The following is a 13,814-nucleotide window of genomic DNA, read 5'->3' on the forward strand; positions in this document are numbered from 1 at the left end:
CTGCAGCCAGTCAGCTATATCAGTATGGCACTGCAGCCAGTCAGCTATATCAGTATGGCACTGCAGCCAGTCAGCTATATCAGTACTGCACTGCAGCCAGTCAGCTATATCAGTATGGCACTGCAGCCAGTCAGCTATATCAGTATGGCACTGCAGCCAGTCAGCTATATCAGTATTGCACTGCAGCCAGTCAGCTATATCAGTATGGCACTGCAGCCAGTCAGCTATATCGGGATGGCACTGCAGCCAGACATCTATATCAGTTAGCTGCACCAACACTGCACTGCAATTTCCCAGCTACACCAGCACTGCACCCCAGCCAGTGGTGGACACAGATGGAAAAGGTCCCCTGCGCAATCACAGCATATGGGTCCCTCTTTGTCTCTGTGACAAGCCCTTCTTGCTGATTTGAAGGTGGTAGTTGCCCTCTTACCTCATGTCGCACCAATAATATATCCGCCCCTGACTACAGTCAGTCAGCTACATCAGCACTGCAAGCAGGGGCGGACTGGCCCACTGGTGAACCGGAGGATTCTCCGGTGGGCCCAAGCACTGACACCTGCTGGCATACAGGGTCAGCAGCTGCCTAGGGCCCCCGCTGCTCCTGGGGCCCCCAGCCAGTGGCGTGTCGCTAATAGCTGCACACCACACAGCTGCTATGGGGGTCCCGGTGACAGCGGAGCAGCAGCGGGTGACAGGAGGCAGAAGCCGGCTGCTGCGGCTAAAGCCTGTCCCCTGCTAAAGAGAAATGAATATTCACTCTTCCCCACGCCCCCATGGGCATGGAGAGGGATGAATATTCAATTCACTTTAATATTGGGCAGTGTTAACCGCAAGCTGTATCTAACACTGCCCGCTATCAGGGCTAGCAGACAGGCCTCCGCTCCAATCGAGGGGCCCCCAGCCCATGCGGCTGTTATAGGACCATAAGTCAGGGGGCCATATTCAGTTGAAAGCAATAATGGAGGAGCTAGTGACAGGTGTTGCTCCCTCTCCCATCTGTCCCCTCTGCCTCTGAAACTGTGTGTGCGCGATGATGGCAGACCGCAGTGAGTGCAACTGCTGATACCAGAACAAAGCCGGAATCAGCGCAAGAGCAAGGAGGAGAGGTGAGTTTTGTGTCTGTTTTTTATATATATATATATATATATATATATATATATATATATATATATATATATATAATAATAATAATAATAATAATTTTATTTATATAGCGCCAACATATTCCGCAGCGCTTTACAAATTATAGAGAGGACTTGTACAGACAATAGACATTACAGCATAACAGAAATACAGTTCAAAACAGATACCAGGAGGAGTGAGGGCCCTGCTCGCAAGCTTACAAACTATGGGGAAAAGGGGAGACACGAGAGGTGGATGGTAACAATTGCTTTAGTTATTCGGGCCAGCTATAGTGTAAGGCTCAGGTGTTCATGTAAAGCTGCATGAACCAGTTACCTGCCTAAGTATGTAGCAGTACAGACACAGAGGGATAATACTGCATAAAGTGTATGAGAACATGATGCGAGGAACCTTTTTTTTTTTTTTTTTTTTTTATTATAAATAGGCCACACAGGGATCGTTAGGTTAATGCATTGAGGCGGTTGGCCAGTCTGAACAAATGAGTTTTTAGGGCACGCTTAAAACTGTGGGGATTGGGGATTAATCGTATTAACCTAGGTAGTGCATTCCAAAGAATCGGCGCAGCACGTGTAAAGTCTTGGAGACGGGAGTGGGAGGTTCTGATTATTGAGGATGCTAACCTGAGGTCATTAGCGGAGCGGAGGGCACGGGTAGGGTGGTAGACTGATACCAGGGAGGAGATGTAGGGTGGTGCTGAGCCATGGAGTGCTTTGTGGATGAGGGTAGTAGTTTTGTACTGGATTCTGGAGTGGATGGGTAGCCAGTGTAATGACTGGCACAGGGTATATATATATATATATATATATATATATATATATATATATATCACTGAGTCCTGGTTGCATTATATTCTGTGGGGGGGAGGCTGCATTATATTCTGTGAGGGGGCTGCATTATACCCTAGGAGGGGTGGCTGCATTATATTCTGTGGGGGTGAAGCTGCGTTATATTCTGTGGGGGGAGGCTGCATTATACCCTATTAGAGAAGGCTGCATTATATTCTGTGGGGGGGAGGCTACAATATATCCTATGAGGGGAGGTTGCATTATATTCTGAGGGGGAGGCTGCATTATACCCTATGAGGGGAAGCTGCATTATACCTTATGAGAGGAGGCTGCATTATATTCTGTTGGGGGAGGCTGCATTATACCCTAGGAGGGGAGGCTGCATTATATTCTGTGGGGGCAGGCTACAATATATCCTATGAGGGGAGGCTGCATTATACCCTATGAGGGAAGGCTGCATTATTTCCTGAGGGGGAGGCTACAATATATCCTATTTGGGGAGGCTGCATTATACTCTGAGGGGGAGGCTGCATTATACCCTAGGAGGGGAGGCTGCATTATATTCTGTGGGGGGAGGCTGCATTATACCCTAGAAGGGAGGCTGCATTATATTCTGTGGGGGTGGCTGCATTTAACCCTAGGAGGGGAGGCTGCATTATATTCTTTGGGGGAGGCTGCATTATACCCTATGAGGGTAAGCTGCATTATATTCTGTGGGGGGTTTGCAATATATTTGGTGGGGGAGGCTGCATTATACCCTATGAGGGGAGGCTGCATTATATTCTGGGGGGAGGCTGCATTATATTCTGTGGGAGGGAGGCTGCATTATACCCTATGAAGGGAGGCTGCATTATATTCTGTGGGGGGAGGAGGCTGCATGATACCCTATGAGGGGAGGCTGCATTATATTCTGTGGGGGAAGGCTGCATTGTACCCTATGAGGGGAGGCTGCATTATATTCTGTGTTATGGAGGCTGCATTATACCCTATGATGAGAGGCTGTATTATACCCTATGAGGGGGACTGCATTATACCCTATAAGGGGACTGCATTATACCCTATGAGGTGGTTACATTATATTGTATGGGGGGCTTCATTATACCGTATAAGCAGGTTGCATTATAATCTGAGGGGGCTACATTATACTATATGAGGGGGATTACATTATATCCTATGAGGGAGCTACATTATATTCTATGAGGGGCTGCATTATACTACATGAGGGTGCTGAATTATACTATATGAGGGGGCTGCATTATATTCTATGGGGTGCTGTATTATATTCTATGGTGGGCTACATTATATTCTATGATGGGGCTACATTATATTCTATGAGGGGGCTACATTATATTCTATGAAGGGGCTACATTATATTCTATGAGGGGCTACATTATATTCTATGAGGGGGCTACATTATATTCTATGAGGGAGCTGGGTTATATTATATGAGGGCTGCATTATATTCTATGAGGGGGCTACATTATATTATATGAGGGGGCTGCATTATACTATATGAGGGGGCTACTTTATAATCTATGAGGGGGCTACATTATACTATGAGGGGGCTACATTATATTCTATGAAGGGGGGCTACATTATATTCTATGAGGGAGGCTACCCCAACCCCTGCTACATAATTAAGACGTGTACTACCTTATATTATACCCGGATATTAGTGGGCCCCAAGAATGGTTTTCTCTGGTTTGCCCAAGGTGCTCCAGTCTGATGCTGACTGCAAGTATAAACAAACCCAATAATCAGTGCAGCTCCCAGAGGTCGGACCCCCAGAGATCATACAGTGATGGCACATCCTAGCAATATGCCACCACTTTGTGAGACTGGAAAACCCCTTCTGCCTCTTTAAGCCCTATGTGCACAGGATGCAGAGCTAAATTTGTGATTCAACTTCTGTTTTTACAGCACAGAGCTAATATATACAGTATATATATATATATATATATATATATATATATATATATATATACATACATTGCGGTACGTTATCTGCAGACCTATGGTTAACCTCCAAGAACACTTTGGTGTGAAATGAGCCAAGTGACAAACTCAACTCTGCTGCATCTGCAGCTACAATCGCTGGCAAAAATCAGATCAAATCTTTTAAAGTCACAATGTAACGAAGAGGAAGGTAACGTGATACACGCCGTTACTTCTGCTCTAACTTTGCTATTAAAACTCGGTCGTACTGTAATTTGGCTGCAGTCGAAAACGTTATCATGTTTGTGTAAGATTATAACATTGGGTATTCTAAGAAAAAAAACTGTGTATGTCTAAGAATTACACAGCATATTGGGGTAAGACACTGAAAGCCATTGGTTGATATGTGATACAAATAAGGAAGCTGATGCTCGGGGATTCCCCCTGGAAGTTCCCAGACATTACCAGCTCTCAGCCTCTGCACACAGGCCAGTGTACTGGCAGAAAGCACAGGGGCAGCAGCGCTCATCCTGGATCCAGCATAGGAATAATATTCTATCTGCAAAACACCGGATAATAAAGGTAAATGACAAATGGAACGCATTCTTACTACCTCGTCTTTACTGGGTAAAACTATCGGAGGCACTGACATCTTAAAAAGCGCAGTTTTGCATTTCTGAGCTCACCACTGGGGCAGTGATGTTTTATTGAAGAGGGGGGGGGGGGGGGTGCATATAATTAAATTAGTAAAAGAATCAGTCCTAGAATTAAATCTTATAGATTTACAGCTTCTGCACGCAAAAAATTTTTTACTTGCTTTATTTACATGATTTTTTTTTTTATTTTATTTACCTCGAAATCAAAAAGGCATGAACACTAAAAAGATTGGGAAGTATCCTGCAAAACTGCAGTAAAATAAATAAGGCGCCGAATTTCAAAAAGCGTCATTCAATTATTTACTAATGCTGCAGGAATGGCCGACGTGACGTCAAAAACGGTAAATGTGAAAAAGTGCCGCGGAATGCGATGGCATCATATAAATAGATATCATTATTAAAAAAGAAACGATAATAAGAGGATGCAATACGATGTTTGTAAAAATGTACCGTACCTCTGGGAAATCCTAGACAAGCCATAAAAATAGGCCACATTTTTTCCCCTGCCCATAAAAAAACAATTGATACGTCCGTTTTTTTTTTTGGTTTTTTTTTGTTATTGTTATGTTACTGTAATTATCATCATTTTACAGTTTACGGTGAACGCAGCCGATGTCTTCATATCAGAATAATGGACTGTGTCACTTTCAATCCTATTGATTTATTATGGTTTTGCAATGTGTCTGTAAAAAAATATTGACTGTCCGGGATTTTTTGATAAGCTGTCCAGAAATGGTAAAAAAAAAAAAAAGAAAAATCAAGTTGACAACCCTGTGTGTACCTCCTATTTCATATGTGGGAACATAGATCTATTTTTTTTTTCGAAATCTGACAATAAATTAGACGTTGTATAAAAAAATTATGAAAATTTTTTTTTTCGGCCTGCAGAAATTATGGGTGAAAAAAACCTGCAGGAGATATTAAAAAAAATAAGACAATACATTATACTGACGATCCGGTGCATAATTTTCGGAGGTCCCCCTTTCTTTCGTCGTTGCATGAGATTTTTGCAGAAAATAAAGGCAGGGGAGTAATTATAATAGGTGTAGGGGTTGCATTTGTACCCCCCGGTCCTGGAGCCTAAGGGGGCCCCAAAAGGTCTCTGTAGCTCATATGACAAGTCTAATATTATTAAAGACCCCATGATTGTTGAGAACACTGTTGAAGTTTTTGCTCATGCACTGCATCACTGGGAGGAAGAAAATGGGGAATGTAGCTTATTTTGGTGTTCTTATCATATCTGCGGCAGTTTTTCCCTTTTTTTTTTATATTTTTAATTTTTTTTTTTAAATATCTCTGTAATACGACATAAATTGACACCTTATAACAGAGTATCTACTCTGTGCACAGCTTCATAGAGTACATGAGGTTCTAAAAGGTAACCGTTGTTTACATTTTTTAATTCATAAATCAATAGCACATGTGAAAATAAGAAACTTTGTAATATACCTTATCAGAAAAAATCTGCTTCTTTCTCTTCCTGGACTGATCTTCCATTCTTAATTCTTGGGTAAAATCTGTATTTAGTGAAGACGGATTTCCCCATCACTGAGATAGGAGATGACAGTTGGTGCTTTTAAAATTCTATGGAGACAGAGGAGGAGCTGGAGGCAGACACAGACATTCTGCTGCAATTTCTTAAAAGGCAGCTACACTTTAAGAGAGTAAATTGATTAATTATAATTAACAATTTGCATTCTGAATTGTTTTATTCATCGTAGAAAAAAAATCCTTGCCGCATTCCAATTTTTAAAAATTTATTATTTTCATTTTTATTCATTATGAATAATTGTTATATACTTTAGGCATGATGATAATATTACTATTATTAACATTTGTATTATTATTAGTAAGTCATAGTAGTAGTCGTAGTGGAAATAGTAATCGTAGAAGTAGTAGTCGTAGGCGGCAGTGGCGGCGTGGAATAAGTATTACTGTTTTATGCATTTTTTTTATGTCTTTTCATGTGTTTTTATTTCCAAAATGCTTTTGTTCCTATGTGCTCATGACATTATACATACATTTGTATAGATTTTAGACATTTGCGTAGCGTCACTGTCTTTTACTGTATGTTTGCAGGGTAAGGCTATGTTCACACTGGTTGTTTTTGCAGCGATTTATGATGCTTTTTTTTCATGCAAATTTTCAGCATCGTTTTACAGTACCAGCAAATTCTATGAGATTTCAGAAATCTCATGCACACAAAAAATGAGTATTTTTTTCCTGTCTGATTTGGAAACCTGCTGTGTTTTTACAAAATTGCATCATGAATTTCTTTCAGCGTTTTTTCAGTGTTTTTCACCCATTGAAAGCAATGGGTGGTGCAAAAAAAGCTGCAAAAGTGCTGCAAACGCAGGTATCAGGTTTTGCTGCAGTTTTTGATGCCAAGACCAGATGAAGTGGAATTATATTTTTTTTATTCACTAAACTTTATCAGCATGCACAAGAGACACACGTACCCTGACAAAAAAAACAGTAAAAAAAACAGCAAAAAATGTGGCAAAAACTTAGCAAAATCTGCTTTTTTACGTTGATTCTTTACTACCAAGAGAATGGGTTTTGCCTTTCAATGAAAGCATCAAAAACGCAACATGTGAACACAGCCAAAAGGAGCATTTGTCCTGTTCATTTCTGAGTTAGAGGGTGCTGTGCGGAAAATGATGGACTTTGTGTCAAAAACCTAACAGGCCCCATTATAGTCAATGAGGCCCGTCAAGCGCTGTTGGCGTCCATCAGGTGACCAATCCAGGACTGCCATTAGATTTGGTGTTCTGCTTCTGGAGTATAGGGGGAGTGGAGACTGAAAGTAGGTTTAGATGCCAGCGCCAAGGGAGCCGAGAGGCCACATAAGAAGATACTAGTATCAGGTGTGGATGTACAACAGTGCAACCACAGGGGCCCAAGGAGTAAAGGGCCACTGCTATCTCCAAAATGGGTGGAATTGAGCATTCTGAAGACATACTGGACTGCAAAGGGCCCATATATTGTTTCTGCATAGGGGCCCTATTTTGTCCGCCAGTGACTAGTATTATAAATGGCACCCGAGAGGAGAGACTTTAGAGTTACATTTTGGCATTTGAGGCCTAAACCTTCAAATTACATTTTTTTTGTAGCAGATGATTTTACTTTCTACATTTCCATTTTCGGTAATACTTTTTCTTCCACTTACATTTTTTTTAATCTTAAACACTACATAGTAGGCCTGAAGACACGTAATCTCATGGGAATTCCTGCCGTCGCGTCTCTCGGGTAGTCGGACTAGTTCTGCTATAAGGATGTTGTAGTGACAGCAGGAAGTGCCGGGTTGTCACCTTGGAATTTCCTTCTGACAAACTGTAAAAATTTCACTTTTTGGCTAAATTCATACACGATTGTATTTTTGGTTTGAGTCCTGTGTGGGAACAAACGGACATCGCATGGACAGCGTGGGACCGATGTTATTTAATTGGGTCATTCAGATTAGCCAACTGAATCTGCTTGTGAAAAAAAAAATCGCAGCCCGCACTATTCTCTTCCATATTTCGGATGAGATTCGCTTTTCAAGTGCATTTGTGCACAAAAAAAAAAAATCTGATACTCTTTTGGAGAAAAATCAATTTTTTTTTATACATTCCTGTGAACTTAGCCTGTTTCAGGAAGTAAAACAAATGTAACCAGCGAACGTCGCACTTACTAGTATATGATTTGATAGGTCGGCCTCTACCCTGCTATATTCCCCTCGAAACAGAGTTGGTAAATACGACTGCCTTTTTGCTGATGTTTTTTGAAAATGTTAGGCCCTTTTCCTGTGTTTTTACATTAACGCCTTCCTGAAAATGGAGTATCATCATGTTTAAATTTCAACCCTCTAACCACAATAAGACACAATGTAAGTCAAGTGGGCATCACAGGGACAGTAACATATGGTCAACATCCAAAGAGTGAGACCTGAAATAACTCAAATTCTGGCCAATGAACTCCTTAAATGCTGTGGTCAATAGCAGCTGCAGCATCTAGGATTTTAGTCACAAAGAAGGGATTCCTCTTATCACCCCATTGGCACCCCGCGACTGAACTGCAGGGAGCTGTATAATTGCCATAATAGCTTGAAGCATAACAAAAACAAAAAAAGTATTCAAATAAAATAAGAATAAAATATTTTTCTCCATAAGGAGAAGACAAGATATGGCGACAAATACAAACAAGTAAAAAAAAAAAGTTTGAACCATTTGCATTTCTGGCAACTTGTTTCTCACAGTCGTAGTACCCCATTCATCCGATATAGCAGCAGTTACTTGTGTCATGGTCAAAGACGCCATATTGTCCCAGCATTCATACCAAAATAGGCTTAAACCTGAAAGAGTTAACAAAAGAGTTGACATAGGGATTCTGTTTCTGGTGTTTTCAAGTTAATGAGTCATGCACTGCCCACTCTTTATATGCACTATGAGGCAACAGTGAGTTAGAAGAGGTGGTTATCTTGTTTGGGTTTCCCCTTTAGCTAAAACTAAGAGCCTGAGTAGCTTTTGACATTGGAGGAGTGCGGGAATAACTTGCATATACATTCAATGCATTGCCTCTTATCTTCATCAACCATTTAAAAGAAAATAAATAAATAATGATAAAAAAAGACCAAAATTAGAGTATGAATGTTGTCATAAAGAACAAAATCTTGCAGACCTCCAGCTTCCAAATTTATGCTTTTGGATCGCCCCCAAGGGCAGCGAGGTACTCGGTACCGGGTCCTGCAGTTCACAGGGGGATGTCACAGTGGCTGACCCGGTCTGTGGCCCTGGGACATCCGTATTAAAGGGAAAGGTCTTTAAGGGGAATGTTCGTGACGCCACCTGTGGTATTCAGTCAGGGTGACCGACGCTGCTTTAAGGGGTCCGCTGGGGTGATGCTATGGCATCTTTACCTTTACTGAAGACTTCAGCATCCACAGTCCAGGGCACCAGATCACAGGGCAGGCAGAGTCCAGCTGGTTTGGAGGCAAGTCCAGAGTCCCCTTGTCCATGTGGAAATCAGTAGCCTTCCTCTAGCGCTGCAGTGTTGTAGTCCCTTACTGCTAAGCTTCTCATAAGGTCATCACAGATATTATAGATGTTATGTCTCTCTCTCTGTCCCCCAGATGGATATGACAAACCCGTATGACCGGTGGCTCGAGGCTGTTTGTAGGGACTCTAGCACACCCCGGCCTCTGAGGGGTGCCACCGTGCCTCCTGGGTGTAGGTGTGGACAGGTAACCTGCAATTAGCTGTCCTGCCAGTCTCAGAAGTAAAGCATAAAGGTCCTTACTCCCTCAGTGTGCCGGTTACCGGATTTCTGCGCCTCAGAAGGAGGCAGCCTACTCCTGGCTGATCTCCCTCTGATATCCTCTCCATTGCTTTTCTTTCCTTCACGCTTACTGCAATATGTTTTGCTTTCTATCTGTCTGTTTCCTAGGAGCTGCAGCACTTTAGGCCACAGGGCTCCTCTCCTTCCTTTCCCTCTGTCTCCCTGACAGGAACTCACTGAACTCACTTCCCTCCTTATCAGGATGTTTTATATGGGAGCTCACCCTAAACAGGCTTAGAGCTCCCCTTCTGGTCTGGAGTGTGAACATGTTGCATGCATTGTGTTACCTGACAAGGAGTTCTCCTTCATTGCCTCCAAACGTAGCATCAATCTCCTCGAGAGAAAAGCAATGCCACTGTGACAACCAGGACCCTGGGGCGCCGCACTTTAATCATGCAATTCTAACCATTCAACATTCCTTAGTTGATCATTATTAATCTCATTGATAGCAGCCAAGGCTGAAAGTGTAGGGATTTCTACACGTGGTACTTGCACTCGATACTTAATAAATCGAGATGTTTTGAACATTTTGTTTCCATTTTTTCATCATTTGTAGATCATTAACTTGTCAAAACATTCTGTGATTTCCATAATTCCACAATTTTTTCTTCTTCGAGTTGAAATTTCACCACACCACACCAAAGTCCTGGGTGTAGGACAGGTGAGATGTTCGCTCAGAAAAGCCTCTTCAAGGCATTACCCTCATTGTCTCCAGACCAATCTCTGGCTAGAGTTGCATCTAAGACAATAGCAGGACTCATCGCTGAAGAGGAAGGACCTCCATTCCAGCATTCATTGCCATTTTGGTCTGCGCCACGATAGTCTTGGAGAGTGGTGGCGTGAGGTCAGTGAAGAGGTCATAATGAGGGAACGTCACACCAGTCCTAGTTGTGGGGTATGGTGTGGAGTGGCATAATGTACAAACCTCTCTAGTCTTCATTCCAAGTACACTAGTAGCTCAGTATTGCATTGAATTGGTGGTATGAGTATGTCTCCAAAGTGTCCCAGGAGCTATAGTTCAATGTGACCACACCAAACCACGTGTTTCTCTGGTTGTGTCGTAAAGGTGCGGAAATCATCTCCACACCATTACTGAAGACTTCTCATATATTATTGCATTGACCTGCTGTTTTATGTGATTTATTTTCACAGCTCTGCAGTTTCCAGGTTGGTTAGAGGTGACAGGGTTAACTGTTAAAGGCAATTCAGGTTGGGAGGAGTTAAGTGGGTATGTAGGTTGTAGGAACTTAGTTCCTGTTTGTTAGGAGTTGGAGAGAAGCTGCTGAAAAAGAGTGAAGTTTTATGTTCTGTTGTCTAGATTATAGGCCACAAGTGGGGAGTGTGTTCAGCGACAAAAGATCTAAGGATAGCAAGTTCTGGAGCAAGTACGACAAAAGATCTAAGGATAGCAAGTTCTGGAGCAAGTACGACAAAAGATCTAAGGATAGCAAGTTCTGGAGCAAGTATGACAAAAGATCTAAGGATAGCAAGTTCTGGAGCAAGTACGACAAAAGATCTAAGGATAGCAAGTTCTGGAGCAAGTACGACAAAAGATCTAAGGATAGCAAGTTCTGGAGCAAGTACGACAAAAGATCTAAGGATAGCAAGTTCTGGAGCAAGTACGACAAAAGATCTAAGGATAGCAAGTTCTGGAGCAAGTACGACAAAAGATCTAAGGATAGCAAGTTCTGGAGCAAGTACGACAGCAACTGATTTCTTACATGGCTGAGTGCAGAGATTGGGAGGAGAGTAATCATATGGAATCTGTCATCCTCAGTGTGTATTGCAAATAGAGCTGAGGGAATTTCCCTAGGCAGCTAAGAGTTGGTTACAAGAAGGCACTGTGTTAGCTGGTCCTGGAGGTTTAGAGAATTCCTATTCGGACCAGGAGAGGACATATGGTATCATTGCAGTGGAAGATAATGAAAGTGAAGGTCAGAACAGAAAAGCTTGGAGAGTACTCATGTACCAAAACTATTGAGCCTGCTATCGTTAGTTACAGTTATACTTAAGGAATTCCAGTAAAGATGTTTTCATCTTTTTACAATGGAGTCTGGTCTCACTGATTCGCCATGTATTTTCAAGGTCCTTGTACCATAAAACCACTTGTTTCCTGGATAGGGCTAAGTAGAAAACCCTATATCACACACACTCAGGGGGTGACTTAACAGGGTGATTTGGGACCGCAAAGCAAGCCTCGCCGCAAATAGTCGTTTGCAGTGCTCCTCTGAGCAGCCTTCGGGGCCTAAACTTGCAACCATGACCTGCAGCATCTCCAGACTTGTCTCCCATTGAAGATATCTGGGATGTCATTGGTGAGGAATTACAAAAGTGTTGCCCAAATACATTCAGCATGACACAACATTCCTCAGACGACTATTAAAGGGACTCTGTCACCCCAAAAATTGTACCTGAGTTAAGCCCACCGACATCAGGGGCTTATCTACAGCATTCTGTAATGCTGTAGATAAGCCCCCGATGTATCCTGAAAGATGAGAAATAAAGGTTAGATTATACTCACCCAGGGGCGGTCCCGCTGCAGTCCGGTCCGATGGGCGTCGCAATCCAGGTCCAGGACCTCCTATCTTCATTCGATGACGTCCTCTTCTTGTCTTCTTGCCGGGGCTCCGGCGCAGGAGTACTTTGTCTGCCCTTGTTGAGGGCAGAGCAAAGTACTGCAGTGCGCAGGCTCCGGAGCTCTCTGACCTTTCCCGGCGCCTTAAAAACTTGGAACTTGATTGGGGCTGCTTATCCACCATTTAGACTATTCTGCGTTGCAAACTTTCACCAATTTTTCTCTGCCGTCCATATCCAGGGAGATTAGCTACAGAGCCATGATTTCTTGATTATGTTGCGCGCCATGGACAAAGGAACATCAAGATCTCTGTGGATGGACTGAGATTGTTGATATTTTCAACAATTTGGGTTCTCAAACCCTCAGACAGTTCTCTTCTCCTCATTCTGTTCTCCATGCCGCTCCCCTTTTAGGTGGTTTCAGGTGTGATTTTCATAGTGCCCACACCTGTTACTTGCCACAAGTGAGTTTGAATGAGCATCACATGCTTGACACAAAGTTGTTTACCCACAATTTTGGAAAGGTGCCAACAATTTTGTTCTACCTATTCTTGGGGATTTGTGTCAAACAATGTCTAACTTGCCTTTTTTCTCTGTTTTTTTTTTCTGTTATTTAGTGTTGCTCCAAATACACACAAAGTAAATAAGCATGGGTATAACAAAACGTATAATTGCAATAATTTTCTGGGTCAAATGCTTCATTTTCTGGAACAATTTCAAGGGTGTTAACACTTTTGTCCATGACTATATATATATATATATATATATATATATATATATATATATATATATATATATATATATATATAAAGATGTTCTAAAGCAGTTATTTATGACGAATATAGGCATTTAGTAAAGCAAACATATTGGCCTTAATGACGGGGTATTTTTACATGTTTAGCGAAGCATGATCTTACCTGTTCTAAATATGACGCTTCGGCAATAAATGTGTCACTTGACCTAATTTCGTACGCGTCGTTTAGATCTTTGTTGTGGAAGTTTCAAACTTTTTATGTTTCCTTTGAAGTGATAATTTGCGTTGCTAAGCAATGTTGTAGTGAAACATATCAATTAACAGACAACAAGTACAGTTTATACCTCTGTAATTATTTCCCGAGAATGGTTTTCTGTACTTTTGTGGGCAAAAGTCCTGCAAGAAGAAACAAAACCCATTGTTTTATTTCTTTGTACTAGAACTCATTACATTCATTCCATATATCAAGTACATATGATAATTAAAGGGGTTATTCAGGACAAGAAATGTGTTTTATTTTTTTCCTCCTTGGACCAACGACACATCTGCACACGGGTTATGATAGTCTCCACTTGTATATGGTTGAGATACTGTAGCAGACACAGCCCGAGGACAGATGTGACACTGTCTGGAAACAAAGTAGATCCT

General features: G+C 42.0%; 1 protein-coding gene across 1 annotated transcript in view; it reads left to right on the plus strand.

Moving 5' to 3' along the window:
- The first annotated feature begins 4,352 nt into the window (after nt 1-4,352).
- The window catches only part of TANK (TRAF family member associated NFKB activator), a 105,818-nt gene continuing 96,356 nt past the window's right edge, over nt 4,353-13,814 (plus strand). The window contains exon 1 of the mRNA XM_069733036.1: nt 4,353-4,448. The gene's annotated coding sequence lies outside the window, so the exon portion shown is untranslated. The remainder of the gene's footprint in view (nt 4,449-13,814) is intronic.

The sequence above is a fragment of the Ranitomeya imitator genome, chromosome 7, assembly GCF_032444005.1.
Source record: "Ranitomeya imitator isolate aRanImi1 chromosome 7, aRanImi1.pri, whole genome shotgun sequence".
In the NCBI taxonomy this organism is placed as follows: domain Eukaryota; kingdom Metazoa; phylum Chordata; class Amphibia; order Anura; family Dendrobatidae; genus Ranitomeya; species Ranitomeya imitator.